The sequence below is a fragment of the Aptenodytes patagonicus genome, chromosome Z (assembly GCF_965638725.1).
Source record: "Aptenodytes patagonicus chromosome Z, bAptPat1.pri.cur, whole genome shotgun sequence".
In the NCBI taxonomy this organism is placed as follows: Eukaryota; Metazoa; Chordata; class Aves; order Sphenisciformes; family Spheniscidae; genus Aptenodytes; species Aptenodytes patagonicus.
Window position 1 is genome coordinate 76,795,146 of NC_134982.1, and position 17,372 is coordinate 76,812,517.

The following is a 17,372-nucleotide window of genomic DNA, read 5'->3' on the forward strand; positions in this document are numbered from 1 at the left end:
TCCTTCTTGAGGGAATATAGTGCAATCACTGACAATCCCGGTACCCATGTTCTCCAACTGTAAGAAGCAAATAATAATGTCTCCTTTGTTTATAAGGTTTGATGAAGGACAGTTGAGCTAAAAAAGACAGATGCTTAAGAACTCAAAGTCCAAAAATGCATTTGTATTTGCAAAACAAAGCCAGAAAACCACTATTCTCTAAAATGAACATGCAAACAAAATTTCTGCATTTTGAAAAGATCTATGTATTTTCTCTCTGTTTAGCTAAATCTAAAATGTCTGACAGTATTCCAAGGGCTTGAAAACCAAACATACATGTCTCTGATCTTCCCGTGAAACAGAAGGTCTAAACTGTGAAATGAAAATGAACACAGCATAGTGCCTTGCTTGTAACCACACCACTGCCTTCAATACATACATGAGCAAAAAACCCCAGAACAATAAATACAGCAAGGGGAAACCTTTAAGTACTCCCCACAAACTTTATCTCCTTTCTTTTCATCTCATTGTAATGACTCCAAAAAACGCCAGTGAACATGAAGTTTGCTAGCCTGGGGACCTGCAAAACTTTAAGCCAGCCATAGTCGCAATTTGCCTTTTGATTCACATTTAAGTGATTGTCACTCTTCACACAGCCTCTTCAGAGACGCCATTATCCAGGAGGAACCCAGCTATTCTGAGGTAAGAATATCCTAACTTAAAAAAGCTTATTTCACAACCTGTACAGGTCCAGAGACTACAAATTCAGCCCCCAGCTCTCTGCTCTCTCAGAATATGAAGCCACCTCTGCTTTTCTGCTCTGTAGCCATGTTTTATTACTTGCTTCATTGACTATGTCAGATAGAGACAAGAGGTGCTATTAGACAGCACTGTTGCCCATAAGTACGAAGGTGTTGCGATGTTTCTTGGGATCTTAGCTTTAGCTTCCCCGCTGTCATGCATTACTTCTGTAATATGGTATCGCTCTGCCTTCATATTTGGGGAAGCACCATTTGGAACAAACGAGATGCCATCATGAAATATTGTGGAATGGTTTTTACTTCAGTATAGTACCAATGCAAATGGTCACGGTTTCCAACGCACAGCTTTTTCCCTGTAAGAAGTCAGGCTGTTCCTGCGATGCCTCCTTGGTGCAGACGTAATTTCAGAGTGGTGAGGGACAGGGAGGTAGTGAGATGCATGTCATTAACACTGCGTTACCACAAATCCGTAACTTCACATGCTGTGTAGAAGTACCTGGAGATTTAAACTGAACCCCACAATATTTTTCTGAGTATCCCAGGTATTTCACTATGTCTCAGACAGCTCCACTGCATGGCATTGCAGTGTGCTGCAGTGCAACTCCTGCAAACATTAGTGCATTACACAGTCAAATTCCCATTTTCAGGAAAATGAAAAGCAAGCTGGTGTTTTTTGGCTGATTTGTCTCCAATGTTAAAGTAAAACTTTCCACAGAGCAAATGAAAGGGCAGGAGGACAGAGATTGTAGTTGGTGGGGGGAAAGGTGAGGAAAGAGCCTGACCGTGACTGAGAGCCTCTCCATGCAGGTGGAGAGGATCCACCTCCAGAGGATCCTCCACCAGTAGGAATTTGGTTGCAGCTAGGGCTCACCTTAGCCAGTTCAGGAGTGTGGCTCTTTTAGTACGTGACCTATTAAATGTGCTCAGTGCTAGAAGAATGAAGACACGAAATGCAGTTACAGCTGTGACAGTGTCATACTTGCAAGTAAAGCAAGAGCTATAGAAATATTTTAGGTTAGGAAGCAGGAAATACAGAGCCACTGTTTTATTTCTCTGCATGCTGCAGAAAGTTTCCAGATAGAAAGCAGATAGGACATACACTCCCCATTATGGAGTGAGTAAAATCTGAGCTTTATTCAGTTGAAAGAACAGGATCAAATGTTTTTAAAACAGGGCTATGTTCCAAGAGCTGATCTCTGTCAAGAGCTGCTGGTGTGTAGAGTTTCGGTTGCAGCTTTTCTCTGATCAGCCTGAGTAATTACCTGCCTGAGCCTCTGGATAGCAAATTGAGTGAAAAAATGACACAGAAAACATGGGCAATGTGCACTTCTTATATATTTCTGAGAAAAGTATATAACCCTTTTTCAGAGTCTGGGTACTACACAATCACATTTTATTGTGGAGACCTTTCCACTGACCCAAGCAGAGATATCCCCGATTTACACTGGTGTAATTAACCAGTGAAGCTGGTTATTAGATATATGCTCTCTTGTATCGATGACTACTTCTCTCTTGTAAGGAGGGGAAGGACAGGTGGGCAGTTTGGAGGGAGGGTGAGCTTTTCGTTCTATCAGAAAGGCTCACAGTTTAGTGATAATTAAAATTTTATTCAGTACAGGGTTGCTGTGGATCAATGCAGATGCTAAACTGTTATTTATATCTGGTTATCAGCCAAGATAAAACTGCAAAAGGAAAAAAAATCTTTTGTTATTTTGTTATCTAATTAGACATTAAGACTACAACAGCATTTTTATGAAAGGATGTATTTAAGACGCATTTTTGGAATTGCAGTAGTAACAACATTTGTTCTGTGTGGTAAACAGAAGCCTTTTGGCAGTGAGATACTTTAGTTTTGAAAACTGCCAAAAATTATTTACTTATCTACAGAACTGCAACTACTCACTGTGCCTGTGAGTCATACAGAAGCAGGACCAGGGTAAACATGGTGCTGTAGTAAAAAGGTAGGTGTGCAGGAAACGTGCATTATTATGCTGGCAAGCTAAGCTAGAGGCAGTACCCTGTCATTAAGAGGGAAGAAAAGGCGGGTGGGGGGGAATAGTTAAAGTCAAGCCTGGATATTCTAATGTAATTTGGAAGGGACTGCAGAGTAGTCTAAATGATAATGGGTTTTGACAGTTTGATATGTATTTATAGCTGTTGCCAGCCCTGCCTGAATATTATATAGGATTATCTGGGATTTTCTGGATTTATCACCACAGGCATGCAGGATTAACAGCCTGATGAAGTCAAAAAGAATTACTCAGCCAATCCAATCCCTATACTTCTATAGCGCCCTTCACACAAGGTCCCAGAGCACTGCACAAAATATACAGTAACTGCCAGAAAGGACGGTGGAATAAAAATCTGTCATCTAGGCTTGAAATCCACTGCAGAGCTGGGCTACAGGGTATCTCCTAATGAAAGCTTCCAAAGGGTCAGTGCCCAGCAAAGCAGAGAGGGAGGACCACTCATCAGGCTCCCCGTGGGTAGCGTTAAAGACATTTAGGACTTTTTTAGTACTCAGCACTTTCAAAGTAGGCGTATACAGGAGGATTCAAATTCCCAGAGGCAGCTAGAAGCTAGGTGAAGATAACTTCAAGTAAAAGTGGATACCAGATACATAGGATTTCCCTGTGACACAAAACCACTGGGCTATCTTACCTGCAGCTTACAGTGCTGTCTGATCCCTGTTATTTTTTCATGTGAATTGTTCCTAAAAACTTTGTCTTCAAACTCTGCTGTACCATCCATGATGCAGACACGAGGTTCTCCTGATTTTACATGTGTCACAGTAAACTCGGCTCTGCCCTGTTAAAAGATTTGCTAACCCTTCAGATGCACCTAATATCTTCAAATGGAAAAGAGCATCCAAACAACAATGAAGCAAATAAACTTGAACCAAAGTACGGATTAAAGGCTTATCACTCACAACAGGGCAGCGGTGGACACCTGCCCACATTCCCCAGCATAGGCCTGGTAGAAGGGTCTTGTATCCCACACTAGCCAGCTATCAGTTTGTCTTGTCTGAGTCACAGCTTCTGACGCAGTTGGCCGTAAATTGTAAGGCTTAGGGGAAGGGTAAAGGGCTACTTATATTGCAGCGAAAGGTGAGGGCTAACTGAAAACCAGCATCTTCTTTCTGCTGGTATCAGTACTTTAGCTCATTGACTTGAAATTGATTGGAGTCTATCTGCAATGACTTCAGCCACACAGAGAATGAGATAAAGCTTCAGGCTGCCTGAGGTGAAGAGGAACAGGCTTCAAGAAACAGTTTTAAACACTGCGTAGTTTGGGGAGGGATGTCTTGGAGGTGATCCAAAGGGGTAAGGGTACCCATAAAACTGGATTAAAGCATGTACTTGGCTTAATGTTTGGAGTTTTTCCAATCACACGGAACAGGAGTTGCTGGTAGGTATGCAAAGTCTGAATTGTTTGCCCAGGGTTTGCAGGATGGAGAACAGGTGTATTAACAAGGTGATCTCAACTTTATAATCAGAATGTGTGTTTTGCAAGAGAGCTGTGGGGACTACAGCATCTTTACCGAAAAATCATGTTAGGACACTTAATGTTCATCAGTGTCACTCCTGCCACAGTAGTCTGTCTTCAGCTTTTGAACCCTTTACCTAGACAAAGTTTGATATGTTTTTAAAGTTAATAGTACAGAATACAACAAAATGAGACAATAGTTGCATACAATGCGTGTGTTATGGGACAAAATACAGATGTCACAGTAGATTCAAGACTTGAGAAAGGGTATCAATGGTGTCATTATTGCTGACACACAAAAAAAATGTCTTTCCTGCTCAGTAATTACTGTGATTACTGCATTTGGAGGTGAAGGCTGGCTGGCCAACTGTTCTTGTAAAATAAATCCATTTTTTTAACATGTAGGTTTTGACATATGCTTTAAAAGAATAATGGATTATATGTTTTCGTTGATAGTTACTTTTGACTGCATTCAATAAAGATTTTCCTTTTACTTGTATTTTAATGACTATAATAACAAAACAGCATCATAAACAAATTCATTTACAAGAAGAAATTCAAGAGCAGTTTTTCCCCAGGCTGCCAGGTAATTATGTTCTGGGGGTGCAGCATGGTCATGCTAACTTACAGAGGTGTGAAGAGTCTTCTTCTATTGAGCACACCTGGGTAACTGTTTTGGGTCATTCTCTTTCTGCCTGTCCTACATCCTATACTGAGAGGAGTTTACAACCCCTTATGTTGGTCAACAGAAGGGCAGTATCTCAGGATCTGTATCCAATTGCCTCTCTGTAGATACTAGGGCAGACCACATTAGGAATTTTAACTCTAGATATATGTCTATGGAGCAAAATGAAGGCTTATTCATGGCATGGGTTCAATACTTGTCATCTACTTGCAAAGGGTAAAAATAGCTATGAAGTTGTGGGGTTGAGAAATTTCCCGTAAAATGAAATAGTAGGGAAAAAAACACCTCACTTTAATCAAAACATTTCATTTAAGTAATATTGAAACATTGCCTTCTAATTCTTTCCAACTTCATAACATCATGGGAAACAATAAAGTTCAAAACATCCCGTTCAATCATATTTAGTCTTTTCCATTTTTCTTGCAAAACAGAAGGTTGTTACAATTGAATTATTTCAGCAAGAGGCTTTTTTTTTGACAGATTGCCATTTTTAATAGAAAAAATTAGTTGGATACTGACCAGGTTGTACACTGTGTCCATAAGAGGAAACTGGCTTGTATTTCAGCTCAGGACTATTTTTGTAAAGTTTTTAATATTTAAAGAACTTTCAGGAAAATTTTCTCCAGTAACAATTCTTCTTTTGCCTCATTATCACAATTTTAGTGCACACGACCCAGGGAAGGACTAAGCAATATGCATCTACCATTTCTCTTCCATCCACTGTCTTTCAGGAAGGCATTTGTTGGATTTGTTCCCATATTTATGCTAGAGTGAGCAAGGATAAGTAGGTGGCTTTTGTGCTTCGAGCAGGCTGCTCTGGGGCTGAGCTGCTCCCTAGTGCCTGTGTGAAAATGCCAGCCCCTGTGAAAACTTGCCTCATACTGATGAGCTTTAACGTTGTGGTCCTCGTTGCTGATGTATGTGTGAGCTCTTCTATCCACAACATAGTTTTGAGTATGTACTGTACAGTAAAAATGATAGGATACCCTTCATTTTTAATCTGAGTATGCATACACAAACATACACTGAGATACATGCACACAAAAACCCCATGTGTGTGCACAGGCATACACATGCACACCATTCTTCAGCGCCTTGTGAAAAAGAAAAGAAGTATTATCCTCATTTTTATGAGGCCAGCAATAGGGTTACCAGGCTAATAAATGAAGCATGAATTATTCATCAGTCTGCACGTCGTATGGATCTTTTAAATTACAGCCAAAGAAATGGTAAAACTGTAAGCTTCTACCATCCTTACGAAACCAATTTAATTGCAAAGACACAATAAAGTTTCTCCCCCTATTTTAACCATTTGCTATTTTAATGAAACTAGAGGTAGCAGCTTAGGTAAATTTCCATAATATACAGCTAATGAGATACAAGGTACATCAATAATTTGCAGGCCTGAAGTGTGCTGGACCCTCATGAAAGGACCTTTTGCAAAGAATATAATCACAAAAAAGTGATCTCATATTTCCTGCACACTTTATTTAACCGAGGCATTGCCTGTATTTATGAATTCTGTATATTAGCAGATGAATTTTGTATATTAGCAGATGAATTTTGTGAATATTCTGGAGCATACTAAGCTGAACCAAGGATACACTTTTTAATACTTCTAGGAAATTAATTTTATTCAAGGCAAACAAAGGGAGATAGAAGAATCGTATTTAGAGGTATGAACCTGTTTTAGAAAGAAAGCATTCAGAAGTATCTGATGTCACCTTGTGATTCACACACTTCAACGTTCTCTGTCAGGATATGTATTTTCCTTAATTTTACTGAAAGTGTTTATATAATCGCATAAAAGACTGTATAAACTGTTCTTATACAACTGTGTGTATAGAACTGTTTATACAGTTGTTTATTTCAATGTATATAGTAAATTGTTAATGATTTTTCTACCCTTTTCCCCACTCAGCAACAAGATATAAGGGCAAGGCTAAATTGAAAACGAAAATTAATGAGGCAAATCTCAAATGAGGTAACCAGGTCTTTCATAACAGTGTAGAAGAATTACATTTGTTTACGCCAACAGAGTCTAAGAATTTGTAATGGGGGAAAAACATAATTAGGACACAATGATGGTATAAATAAGCGCTCTGTTCTGCCCTCTTTCCTCCTTCTGTAAGTTAAGATTTATATTTATCCTACCACCTTTTCTGCTTTATCAGCGATATGAAAATAATCTTCACAACTAGACATACCAAAGGGAACTACACAAAAAGATACAGAGCAGAAAAATTTTACTTCCATGAACTACTCTCAACGGTTAAGTCCCATATTTGGGCAGAAAACATGCTACATTTTCAAAGATGTGCCTAAACCCACCCTTTATGCAGACCTCTGTTTACAGAGAAGGACTGGTGGGAGATGTGGTGGTCGGAGGCCGTCTTGGGCTTAGCGACCATGAAATGGTAGAATTCTCCATTCTTGGTGAAGTAAGGAGGGGGGCAGCAAAACCGCAACCATGGACTTCCGGAGGGCGGACTTTGGCCTGTTCAGGACGTTGGTTGAGAGAGTCCCTTGGGAGACGGTCCTGAAGGGCAAAGGGGTCCAGGAAGGCTGGACGATCTTCAAGAAGGAAGTCTTAAAGGCGCAGGAGCAGGCTGTCCCTGTACGCCGTAAGAAGAACGGAAGGGGAAGACGACCGGCCTGGCTGAACGGGGAGCTCTTGCTGGGACTCAGGGAAAAAAGGAGAGTTTACCGCTTGTGGAAGAAGGGGCAGGCGACTCAAGAAGAGTACAGGGATCTCGTTAGGTCATGCAGAGAGGAAATGAGAAAGGCAAAAGCCCAGCTAGAACGCAATCTGGCCGCTGTCGTTAGAGACAAGAAAAAATGTTTTTACAAATACATTAATGACAAGAAGAGAGCCAAGGAGAATCTCCATCCCTTATTGGATGCGGGGGGGAACATTGTCACCGAGGATGAGGAAAAGGCTGAGGTACTCAATGCCTTCTTTGCCTCAGTCTTTAACAGGCAGACCAGTTCTCCTCAGGGTACTCGGCCCCCCGAGCTGGAAGACAGGGACGGCGAGCAGGATGAACCCCCCCATAATCCAAGAGGAAGCAGTCAATGACCTGCTACGCCACCTGGATGCTCACAAGTCTATGGGGCCGGATGGGATCCACCCGAGAGTGCTGCGGGAGCTGGCGGAGGAGCTCGCCAAGCCGCTCTCCATCATTTATCAGCAGTCCTGGTTAACGGGGGAGGTCCCGGACGACTGGAGGCTTGCCAATGTGACGCCCATCTACAAGAAGGGCCAGAAGGAGGATCCGGGGAACTACAGGCCTGTCAGCCTGACCTCGGTGCCGGGGAAGATTATGGAGCGGTTCATCTTGAGGGCGCTCACAAGGCATGAGCGGGACACCCAGGGGATCCGGCCCAGCCAGCACGGGTTCATGAGAGGCAGGTCCTGCTTGACCAACTTGATCTCCTTCTATGACCAGGTGACCCACCTAGTGGATGAGGGAAAGGCTGTGGATGTGGTCTACCTGGGCTTCAGTAAGGTCTTTGACACTGTCTCCCACAGCATTCTCCTCAAGAAGCTGGCGGCTCACGGCTTAGACAGGTGTACTCTGCGCTGGGTCAAAAACTGGCTGGACTGCCGGGCCCAGAGAGTTGTAGTGAATGGAGTTCAATCCAGTTGGCGGCCGGTCACGAGCGGTGTTCCCCAGGGCTCAGTTTTGGGGCCGGTCTTGTTCAATATCTTTATCGATGATCTGGATGAGGGGATCGAGTGCACCCTCAGTGAGTTTGCAGATGACACCAAGTTGGGCGGGAGTGTTGATCTGCTCGAGGGTAGGAAGGCTCTGCAGAGGGACCTGGACAGGCTGGATCGATGGGCCCAGGCCAACTGTATGAGGTTCAAGAAGGCCAAGTGCTGGGTCCTGCACTTCGGCCACAACAACCCCAAGCAGTGCTACAGGCTTGGGGAAGAGTGGCTGGAAAGCTGCCCAAAGGAAAAGGACCTGGGGGTGTTGGTCGACAGCCGGCTGAACATGAGCCGGCGGTGTGCCCAGGCGGCCAAGAAGGCCAATGGCATCCTGGCCTGTATCAGCAATAGTGTGGCCAGCAGGAGCAGGGAAGTGATCGTGCCCCTGTACTTGGCACTGGTGAGGCCGCACCTCAAATACTGTGTTCAGTTTTGGGCCCCTCACTACAAGAAGGACGTTGAGGTGCTGGAGCGTGTCCAGAGAAGGGCAACGAGGCTGGTGAGGGGTCTGGAGAACAAGTCTTATGAGGAGCGGCTGAGGGAACTGGGGTTGTTTAGCCTGGAGAAAAGGAGGCTGAGGGGAGACCTCATCGCTCTCTACAACTCCCTGAAAGGAGGTTGTAGCGAGGTGGGTGTCGGTCTCTCCTCCCAAGTAACCAGCGATAGGACGAGAGGAAATGGCCTCAAGTTGCACCAGGGGAGGTTTAGATTGGATGTGAGGAAAAATGTCTTTACTGAAAGAGTGGTTAAACATTGGAACAGGCTGCCCAGGGCAGTGGTTGAGTCCCCATCCCTGGAGGTATTTAAAAGACGTGTAGATGAGGCGCTTAGGGACATGGTTTAGTGGGCATGGTGGTGTTGGGTCGACAGTTGGACTCGATGATCTTAGAGGTCTCTTCCAACCTTAATGATTCTATGATTCTATGATTCTATGATTCTACCTCAGAGTTAGTGCTGGTGTCCAGGCTCTTCCAAGGGTGAATTCTTGGTAGTCTCAGTACTACCAGCCAAATCCATTTATTCTGGGAACCCTGGATCAGTGGCAAAAGTATACTCTTTTAGGAATCTCAGCTTCTTTTCTGGGTTTATTGCTGTCTTTGTTAGGCTTCCTTCCTTATGCTTTTAAGCTTTTGGAACCCAAGATGGCCTCTCCATAAGGAAGGACCAACCTGCATGTTCTCCCTGAGTTAGTCCACTTTAACTCTACATCTAGCACACCATGAAGTACTCTCCATAACTAGTGGTATAACTGATGAAACACACACATTTTGCCTATTGTACCATTTTAAAATAATTCTCAAGCTCCCAACCATAAACAATTTATAGCCATGTCTGAAATGGCCAAAAAAAAAAATCATATCATATATGCAGCTTGAGATGGCAAAAAAATAATGTGCCCATTCCCCCCTTGTTGATCAGAACCAATGGAAATTACATCTCCTTTTATGTTGGTTACAAAGAGACCATTTGGTCCCAATGCCCATGCTGGGCACCTTCAGAAGGAGCTGAAGCATTCAGCATGCACAGTAAAACAACAGGATATGACGAGCAGAAGCTATCTGACTTTAAAAAGTCACCATGATACCGAACACTGCAAGCGCAAGAGATACCATCATTATTTTAATGCAATTCCTGCTTCTGCAGTGGTTTGCTTACCTCTAAACACTCAAACTAAAAAGGTATTCTCCAGTCAGCATAAACTCATTGCCAAGAAGCACACAGAAAACTGTCATTGGAAGCCACTGGTTTAGGATAAACAGAAGAAAAACTGCATTTTCATAGCTGCCAATCTCTTCAATTTGCTAGTGCAAAAAATTCACCAGAAGAAGAGACTAATGAGCTGGGTGTCACCCCACCTTACACATCATCAACCAAATTGTCAGTTGAGTTCAAGCTGCCAAGTGTTTGTAGCAGCAGAAAATTTAAGAGGCAAGAAGATCTTAGCTTGATTTTTCAGGTTCCTGGCTGAGCTGCTGTCTGGCAGCAGGAAAATGCATCTTCTAGCTTTTAAATGGAGCAAATTAGATATGAAAGAACATTGAAGTAGAACAAATATGGAAGCTGTCACACACAATTGTTTTTAGGGTGTTATTTTTGTGACAGTTACTGAACTGAAATCGAGGCCAAAACCACCATAAAACCATCACTCTTTCATTTCATGATTTTTTGAAGTTGCATGTCTCTAGAAAAGATAAGGAAGCAATTCTAAGGCTTACAGAAATCTGTGAGGAAGTGTTAAAAGGCAGCACAATACTGCAGCGAAAGCAGCTGATGCTGAAATGGATCACACTAGAGGTGTGTCAGCTGAATTGCTGCTTCATGGAACTGAGAATTAATAGTGGCACCGTCAGTGGTATTTACTCTTTTTTTTGCCTGATTTCCCCCCCCTCCCCCCTTGGAATATGTCTTTAGCAGAGGGGAGGAATCAAGAAGCACTTCTTCTACTTTGCATCCCCTCACTTCAAAACCTGATACAATTGTAGTCCACATGTCACTTCAGCAGAATACTGTGCTTTTGTGGCATCGTGCGCCCAAGGTAGCGTGGCACCCTGCTGTTCTCAGAGGTGAATTTATTTTGCGGCACTAAACTAAGCCTGGTGCTACCCAGGTATGTCTGCATGGCCGAAGGTAAGTATATCTGCACAAACTTTAATCTAGATATGGTAATAGTAATAGGTGCAGAATAGAAAGGGCTTTGACACAACTCAGAAACCACAGTGTTTGTGCATATTTAGGGTCCTCGGGGATTTTGTAGGCTGATAGTTGATGCAAAGTCCTGTGTTGGTGTTTTCATTACTTTTGTTACCTTGTTCTCTATATTAAGGAAAGGGTTGCTAGGCTTATGTTTGCTGCAATCTTACCTTCACGTTGCTGTGCAGGCACATGTAGCAGACAATCTGTTTTACATGATTCACTCATCTCTCATCTGCAGGCTGTGTGTCTGGAGGAACAGTGCCAAAGCCAGCATGCACAAATGCCAAAATGGGAAAATGACATTTCTTGCAGTTCTTTGGTAGGTACCCCTTTATCCTGGAGCCTTGCTCATTGAACACCTTTCAAAAGCTATCATACTGCTCTGAAAATGTAGCTAGCTGACTTTTAATCAGGATGGCCCATTCCGCTTGGTATGATTCAGGTGGCAAGTGGAGTACAGACAGCCTTCTAACATGTAATATTTTAATTCCTCCTTTAAAACAGCACAAAACAGAAATCTCTATAGAGCTGATTATACCAGTTTTGGTAAGGAAAGATTCGTCCTTTGAGAGAAGAAAGATTGTGCAGAAAATCGCAATAGAAATGCAAAAAGTATTGGTGAAAATTAACTTTGAGAACACAATCTTTTCAATAAAAGTTTTCAGTAAAATAACAATCCCTTTCCCAATAAGCAATTCAAACTATTATTGCACTGAAATTTTTGGCAACTATTAAATAGGTCACAATTTCGGTCTTGTGTTCCTCTGCTACAATGTTATTCCTTTTCTTTCCCCCTTCCCCTGAATATGTGTTTCTAGACTTCTCATACCCATCTAAACTGAAAAAGCTTATCAAGAGTTTACCTCATAAGCCTTCTTGAGGCAAATTATCAAGTAAGCCAAATATTACTGCAATTATGTGGGCAAAGGCATCTTTGGTCACTCACAGTATCTTGAGATGTATGTGTCAAAGCAGCTGAAGAATGCCAGTAAAGGTAAAAAACAGGTTTTCTCCTTGAAGATATCCCTAATCTGCTTCTGGGCTTGTTTGTTCTATTAGCACAAAAACGTATATAGGTAAGTAAAAGAAACCACCTTCCCTAGACAGGTAGCTGCTTCACACACACAGTTCTGTTTGTGCCGGTGACTTGGTGGGAATTCCTGGTCTGACCCCATGGCTGAGCCTGGTTTGGGCAGGAGGTTTGGCTAGAGACTCTCAGAGATTGCCTCCAGAGTGAACTATCTTGTGACACTGTGAAAGTGAAACAGTGGGAAATTTTACAATAAACTCCCCGCAGGAATATAAGAAATGTGGCAGATGACATCCCTAAATTCTCTCTGCTTGTTTCTCCACAGTTTCCTCACCTGGTAACCCCCATTATCATTGTGGCCTCCCAAATGTTCCTGGTTAGCTGCATTAACCAGCTCTTCCTCCTCCTTCCTCTTTCCTCAGGAAAAAGGTAGACAGATAAAGCCAGAAGACACTTTTACATTGATTAGGTCTAGAGATTTTAAGAGGATAAGACTGTGCCTTTGGCTTTCTGGAATTTTTTTTTTTTTTTTAAATTAATATCAATGCACTAACATTTAGATTGCTTTCATATTATGCTTCATTTTTTTCAGACATTTGTGCTATTTTTCACATACCTGTTAAACAATTTCGTGTAACTGCTTCACAACATTTATGTCACTCTTGTTACTAACATGAGGCCATTATCTCACCACTCAGCAGTGGCAGATGATTTATCCAACATTCCCTGACATTGGATGGGAGCAGGGAAAAGCAGCTTTGTTCCCTGTTTCTTCTGCAATGTACATGCAAATCGGAGTGGGGAGGAGCAGCTTTGTTCCCCATTTCTTCTGCAATGTGCAGGCAGGTGACATTGCCTTACCTTGAATTTTGTCTCAGGGGAGTATTTGCTTGCACAGCTTTGCATCTGGCCTCCATCTTGGCTAGGAGTTGTATGCAATCTGCTAGGGGAGCTGGAGGAAGGGAAGCCTCTCTTCAGCTGGGGAAAGCCACCTGTATTATTTGCCAGCAGAGGATGGTGAAAAGTTGCCATATGTATATTACCTTCATGTGTGAGCTGCCAGGGGGAGGAATCTGATTAAAAATACATTACTCCCTCAGGTGTTCCTTCTCTCATTTTTTCAGCTGTCCCTCTGATCTGTGCCTTGCCCTTCTATACCTCCCCCCCTCCAAAATGAAGAAGAAAAGCAAAATATCCCTTCAAAGGTGCCTCTGGCTTGTCAGCCTGCCCACTGACCCCAAAAATGTGTAGAGGGGACCTGGCCCTGCAGTGTGTGGTGTGAATCCCACGTCCCGCACCAAAGAGGACTTTGCTTTGAGGAGCCCCCGGACAGGATGAAGCCCAAGTTTCTAGCCCGCATCCAGCAGTCACATTTTTGTCTGTTGATCCTCTCCTTTTGAATCACAAGATTGGCTTCTCAGAGCCATTAGCCCCCACACAACAGGCAGCCCTTTCCTAGGAGACTCCCTGCCCCTCTGTCTTCCCCATCTCACAATTTGCTCACCTTGTCCACCTCACTTGTGTCCTTTTATCACATCCCCTAGAGCTAGAACACTACATCCTGGCTGAGCTACACAGCTTTTTCTTCCTTTCCCACATCAATTGCAGGCAACCAGCTACCTGCTTGTGTGTTTGGTCCCTGACTAAATACTGATGCTGTGAAGCTAGTGTTTGGAAAGTTGGGGTTTGTGAAGTTGGTTTTGGTGAGGTGGTACATTCTTTGTAATACACATGCAAATTACTTTATATAATGTTTATATTATATTATGTTATATTATAATTTAAAATGATATAAATATATTTATCATAATTTTTATTTATTTTATCTAACCTCTAAGATTAACCTCTTTAGGCGAGTCCTCTGATCTGTTTGGAAAATAATCTTGCTTAGGTATTACTACCGGCATGTGGATGATGAACTTAGTCTCAGCAGCTGTGACAGTGTCTGCCTGCTTGCAGCCATTCTGAAACACAGAATGTGAAACTTCAGAGTGAGCCTTTTCAGCACCTGAAAAGAGTAACTCTGAAGTTTTCTGAGTACTTTAATCTCAGTACTGTTACCAGTGGTACTGGCGTGCTTCTGCCATTGCCATCAGGAGCATGTGCGGAATTTGGATGGAGAAGGGGGAATGAAGAAGAAGGTGGACATACTGAAGAGCTGGGTAAAACTCCATCCTCAGCAATCTTGGCCTTCAGCCACAGGAAATATTATCTTTGCATTGTAACTGTACTTGAAAGAAAATGTGCTCTCTTCATAAGACCACTCTGCAGTCAAATTCTGCCAATTCTTTATTTGTTTCCTTCTTTGGGAGTAGAAATTACTGGGAATAAGGAGTAATTTGGAATAGGGCCTGATCCTTTCTCAAGCTTGCAAATGCGAAATCATGCACTATTTTTATTCCTAGCTGACCTTGAGAGGAGACATTGAGAAGGCAGGAACTGAAACAGATATGTCTTTTTCTTATTTGTGAAGGAACAGTTGGTTCTTTTTAGGAAGGTGAATAATAAAAAGGGAAATCAAATTATTAGTTGAAAAATAGCCTGTTGCATCTAAAATGGAAATGGAAATCAGTCACTCAAAGACTGTGAATTTAGATTCCTCAAATCAATGTATCCTATTTAATCCATTTTATAGATTAATAAGAACAGAAGTTTCCAATTTTAATGGATGTTTCTGGATATTGACGAACATACCAGTAAAAGCTAAATGGGCAAAGAAATATGTACAATACTAAAATGGAGAAAATGACAGATCTTTCTTCCCTTTTACTGAGATCTTTACTAGAACAACAAGTGACTGTATACTCTCCCTCCCACCATTGTAAATGTCAGCAAACAGCAAATATTGTTAAGAGCTGGGTGTATGATGGAGATCATGGGAATACTTACAGCTAGGTCATTGATTTCATTTGCAAATTCTTGCTTTCTGTAATTGTTTCATTGAGTTTTGGGGCTGAGCAGGATCTCAAGAGGTCATTTAATCTGTGCCCTTGGCTGCATCTACCTTCCCTGTATCTTTTATGATAGATACTCATAAAGAACTAAGTTACAGCTCTGCAAGTATTTCAGGCAGTCAGCTGCAGTGCTTCCTTGTCCTTACCTTTCAAAGGTAATTACAGTACTCTTACATATATTCTCATATACAGTATTCTTATATTTAACTTGAATGGTGCTTCATTTGAATTTCACTTGCTTTTTGCCCTTCACACTATAGGTATGAAAAAAGACACCATTTCTTCCTTTTCCCAAAAGGCTCTACTAAGGAATATGTAGGGTATTTCACAATAGACAAAACTGTTGAGAAGGTCAGCACATGCACTTTCTAAGCACATACGTGATAGAGCACAGAAAAATTCTAGCAGACACATAACAATGCACACATGATTTCATTCACGTTTACACAACTATTTCATTGATACATTGAACATATATGAACATTGAATATTCTTGAACATATGAAACACCAAAACTTTTATAACACTGCAAAATAGTTAAGAGTATGTAAATGAAAGATTAGATGTCTTAATACATGATTATAGTTCAATCTGAACATTAGAAGGAAGTTTCTATAGGCACTCAGCCAGACACATGCAGAATAGATATTTCTTCCCCCTTCATTCTGTGGCAATTAAAAAACACCAGGCATTGTTACTGAGCTGTTGTTTATTAGAAGCTGCAAATAGTTGGACGAAGATTCTTTTACAAATCACAATTATTTCATTGTATAGATTTAAAAGAAATAATAATTCTCAGTTGCATCTTGGAGAAGGTCCAAAAATGAGACTCAACAAATTTCAATTTTTGCCACTTGTTTCTCCTGTTTTTTTCTCTATTGTTATAAAGAGAAAATAGGGGAAGTGGAGGAAAAGCTGAAACCAGGAAAATTTCATTTTATGCAGTGAAATTTTCAACATATTGAGCAAAATTTCTGTGGGTCTGTTCTTGTAGGAAGACCATTTTTAACCTCCCACCTTTAATTTAAATGAGAACATTTTATCCAAAGCTATTATTTATAAACACTTGTGTCCACAAGATGATTTCAGATAAAAAAGGATCATCTCTGCTCCAGTTTTAAGTATTTTAAAGAGACCTGCAGGGGGATAGGGGAGAAAGAGAATAACTGGTCATATATAAATCATCTGAATTCACTGTACATATCTCAGCAAAAGTGGACTTTTGAGAAAGACAAGGAATCTGGACAAGGAAGGGAATATGCAGGTGAGCACAGGAAGGTTATAACCATGAGGAAGAACAGCAATTATGTGAAAAATTGATAAATTTATTGTACTTTCACATGCTGATGGGAATGAATACTTAAATATCTTCAAAAGTGCCAAGTCCATAGTTCTGCTAAAGCAGTTTGCACTTTATGAAAACTAGATCACTGCACAAGATTTAAAAATACACGGCTTTGTTAAGAATTTTGTGATCACTTTCAAACTTTCTTTCTCACACAGACCGTCAGTGTAACTTTGTTCTTCAGTGTCACACAATCTTAGTTATATACAACAACAGACCTGTGCATGTTGTGAAATTGCCTGTTATGAAATGCATGCATAGTATTTTAAGAAAAACTGAGAAGAGATCAACTGTGCATGAAAATGCAGCCTTGGATAGCTTTTTGTGCATTTCTTTTTTCTGTTGGACCTAAAACTTCTTCAGATAGCTGGAGATCGGAGCAGGTAGTGACTTGCAAAAAAAAATTGCATCACATATTTGTGGTGTACCATTCAAGCCCATACACCTTCTAAATTAAATTCTGAAAGGTTTCATAACTTTTGGGGCTGAAAAGAGAGTCTGCAGGAATGTATGGCTCATTCCAGAGACAAATTGTTTTTAATATATGCCAGTCTGCAAGTCTGAGCAAGTTCTCACTCCAAGATTTTGATTAAATTCATAAGAAACAAAATACAGAGATCTATGAAGAGGTCTAGCAGAAGCACATAAAGTTCCTACAAAAATACTTTCATAACACTACTCATTTTCTGTGTTAATTGTCTTTTCTTTAATCTTTTCACCTGG